The sequence below is a fragment of the Octodon degus genome, unplaced genomic scaffold, assembly GCF_000260255.1.
Source record: "Octodon degus isolate 3935 unplaced genomic scaffold, OctDeg1.0 scaffold00279, whole genome shotgun sequence".
Lineage (NCBI taxonomy): Eukaryota > Metazoa > Chordata > Mammalia > Rodentia > Octodontidae > Octodon > Octodon degus.
In genome coordinates, this window is record NW_004524855.1 from 1,985,921 (window position 1) to 1,990,200 (window position 4,280).

Below are 4,280 nucleotides of genomic sequence, written 5' to 3' on the forward strand. Positions count from 1 at the left end.
ATTTAAAATGTAGTTTATTTCCCATACTTATTTGTTCTCTTCTTTTAATTGTTCATGATATGTATGTTATCAAGAAACTCCACTACTTATACAAAGAAATAAAAGTTAGAAAAAAAATTAGCCCATTTTTGAACTACTTTAACTACAAGAAGTTGAGAGAATGTCTTTGGTGTTTATCTATAAGTCAAATTAAGCTGAACTTTGGAGGAGCATATAATACATACCTGATGGTTAACATATGGCAACTTATACATTTTATACTTAATCAATGATAACTTTTATGTTATTAAATGTTCAGGCTTTTATTCCTATGTTGTCCTCAAGTCTGTCATTGTTTATTTGAAATGTTTTAAAAGAAGTTTCAATACTATGAAAAATTCTGCAAATGGGCTTTCCATGGGAATCTCAAAAAGAACCAAAAAAAAGTAAAAGTAAAAAGAAATTGTTGAACTCAAAATACATGTTTTAAAGCAAAGCAGCTGCAGTGCTTCAGGCAGTTATTAAAACAAGTTAAACATATGAACAAATATACAAACACAACCTGTTATTTTTCAATCAGTGCTTTCTCATATACATTGGCCAAGCATGATTACAATAACCCTGTACAGTGTTTTGGTTCAGAACTATCGGATACTAGTTAGAGCTTTTCCTATAGGCCATCAGTTGGCAGAGGTGTGAGTCAGAAAGAAAAGAAAAACCTGTTTACACCAATGAAGGCAAAGAGCAATATTAAGAAGGGATTTAGGCGAACAGTTTATCATCTTGGAATAGACCTGTTTCTGTTTAAACGTGTTAAGAGATCATAAGGACTCCCAGGAGTAGTTTTCATTTTATCCGTGGATTCACCTGTGCTGTAAAAGCCAGTTTGTTTGCCTGTGGTGGAGCAGCATTCTAGCAAGAAGAGGAAGAGAAAGGGCTTTTCATTTGCAGTTGTGCCTGAGGACAGCACAGCAGATAGGCAGGGACTAAGCATTTATATTTATTGTTGGCGGGTCCCATGGTGCAATCTAGGTCAGAATTAGGACCTATCCCAGAGAGGAGTCAAGGTCAGCTTCTCTCTGGACCACAGGGCGCGGGGAACCTGCCACCCTGAAAACCCAGTCGTGGAGTAGAGCAGCCACAGAGGAGAACTGCCCTGGAGCCCAAATGCTAAGCCTCTCAGGGCAGGAGACAGTGCAGACCGAGAGCCTCCAGGGTGGGCCTCCCAGGCTCAGCCACACAGGCCTCTAGGACAAAAGCTGCAGCGCACTAAAACTACAGCAACGAGCAAAACAATCAAACCACTGTTTGAAGAAACTGAAGCACTTTTTACCTTATTAAGCAAGGAAGAGAGCGGCTCGCAAGGCAGACTGGAAATGGTCTGTCATACACTCTAGTTTGGGGCTCACAGGTGTGTGTGCTTGAGCCCTTTAAAGAATAATAGGGGTCTGTTTCTCTGGTAAGTTTTTTCCAGTTTGGCATAATTTTCTGGCTTGGCTTGTGTTGTCTTCAGCTTTCTCTACAATTGTTTTTTGCTAATTTTTATTTTTTCTAATTTTATTTTCTCTATTATTTTTTTTCTGCTTCTTACGTCCTAATTTTTTCTACTTTTAGTTTTTATTTCTATTTTTCTTTTCCTATTTTGTTTTCTTTCTCTTTCTCTCTCATAAAAGAAGTCCAAATGTCCTGTGGTATGCTGTTATGATATGTTCCCCTCCTTTCAACCTTCGGGCCGCCTCTCCTGGTCACCAGAGAGCCGGAGGTCAAACCACTCTATCTGAGGGGGATGGGGAGGAGAAGGAAAGCTGTTCATGGCACTTCTTTTGATTGGGCAGATCAAATAGAGACCCTGCAGAGATGCCTGGCAGCCAAGAGTGCATTTACAGGACACGGCGCTGGTCTCAGTTTTCAACCCAGATGTTCCCAGTCCTCCACCTCTAGGCTCCTTCATGGAAACCATTGCATTGTTGTCAAGTAACTGTCAATCGTTTAACAGGTTGAGGTTCAGAAACCTTACATCGAGATGTGTTTAGTAAACATTGTAAATGTTGCTTACATTATTTTTCCTCTTTGGATGAATTTTGATCCACACCATATAACTGAAAGCAAAAGAGGGGAAAGAGCTAATGAGCTCCCCCGCTCCCCGGTAGTGGGACAGTTAAACGCTCTGGGATGATACACCTAATCTGTGACCTTGTTGAAAGCTTTTGAGGCCTTTCAGCCATCATCTTCTTACCAGGATGTGAAGTTGGATGCTGTCTTTCCTCTTCCAGGCTTTGGAAGGCAGGTCCTCTGTGCTGAGTTGCACCAACTTATTCCTCACATGGGCACCACTTGTCACAGTTGATGACCACGGCCTGGTGGAAGGGTGAAAGATGACTGGAGTTGATGTCCAATTCAGACTCCAGAAGGCCCAAGGGACTGCCCTTAACCGGGAGCCCTCAGCTTGAGTCCTATAAAGCCAGCTCTGAACTGAAGCTGCGGTGGCTTTTTATGGGTAGAACCAGGAAGTGAGGATCAAGGACAGAGGAAGGAGGTTGGTGCAGGAATCTATGTAAGGGACAGCAGGATGACAGGGCAGGACAAGTCAGTGCATTATGTTCCATACCTGACCTCAGGGCTCGTCTGAGTAATAAATGGGAGCGTGAGGATGGAGAAGGCCAGAACATCCATTCTTTCAGTCAGTGACCTGACCCTGCTTGGACTCATGGGCCTGCAGGCTGCAGTTCAACCTCTGACCATGCATTCCAGGAGGTTGTGGGCCTGTGGCTCCAAAGGTCCCTTCCCTCTGGACATTCATCTCATGCATTCCTCCAGCCGGTGCCCCACACTGAGTCAGTAGGGTATAATTGTATTTTAATGAGTATAATCTAATGAAGTGAAATATGGAAGATTCAGAGGAATTATGAATCAGGAACTGTGGATAGGCAACTACTGTAATCGCCATTACATATAATTTTTATCATTTCACATTTGCAAGTAAACAAAAAGTTAGAAGAGAAATAACACTTCGTTAAATGTGTACTCTTGGGGTGAACATTGTGTTTGTCTCTAAAGTTGTTACTTAAGATATTTTGAAATTACATATTTGTTTAATCTAAGTTAGTTTTGTGGCTATAGAAAGTTAGAATCAAAGGAGCTGAGCAAACCATTCCTTTCCCTCCATTCAACTGTAAACACCATATCATCCTATTGGTTATCCCTGCTTCCTCTGCCCTAAGAGATCCAAAACAAAACATCAAAAGCGTAGGAGGTTGCCATGCTGGGGGCCTCAGATCATGGATATCAGAGGCAACCAGTGTGAGAGAAGTCTGGCCCTTTAAGTACTGGAAGCCTGAGTTATCAAAATTTGTTTTCCCCTCTTACCTTTTCTGGTTGGTACTGTCCCATAACCTTCCATAACCAAGCCGGTTTATTGCATACCGTGGGGTGTGTGCTTGGGATCTTTTCCTCATCATGCACAAGAACCTGGACTATTTTTGGCCTATTCAAATACAACAGTAATACAGCTTGCTGAAAGTAGTGTAGTGTTAGATATCTGCTTCTTATTGTATTCTAATAATATTCATAGCAGAGAAATCAGTTTCACAGAATGGGGGACCTTACCAATGTCCCCAATGTCCTGTTTGTTGCTGTGATGCAGGGCCAAAAAGAAAAAACCTCAGAAACAAAGTCAAAATAAAATGAGGAAGTGGGATACCTTGTCTCCAGTCATCGCAGATCATGAAACATCCAGATTCTGGGTATTTACGTTTTGCACAATTGATAGAATGGGGTGAGGTAGCCTCGTGGGTTGCTGGGGATAAGACACAGTTACAGGCAGGGCTGGAAAGGGGGAAACAGAACATTCTTGAATTGAGAATAAAAGCCACCTGGAAAAGTTCATGGTTAATGACTAGCTCATTTTTGAAGTGAAATGAACTATAGTTCCGGAAAGGAATTGGGGAAGAGTCACTTGTCCTCAGAGGCCATGTTGTCTCAACCTCAGAGCCCCGCAGCCTGCCAGACCATATCTCTGGTCTGTGCTGTGGCCGTCGGCGGGGAGAATGGTAATCTGCACACCATCCACAGTGCTCTTGTGAGTCAGGAGTGCTGCAGGCGGACTCACTTTTTTTTCTATAATTTTATTGAGAAACAAATAGCAATGAGACAGTTTCAAATCAAACGGGTAGGACAGTTTCAATAATTAACACATTGCATACATTCTTCCTAAGGTTAATTGCTGTACAAGATTTGGACATGATATCCTATTTACAAACACCATTAGAACAAATCCCCCTATTCATTAAGAGAATGTAACT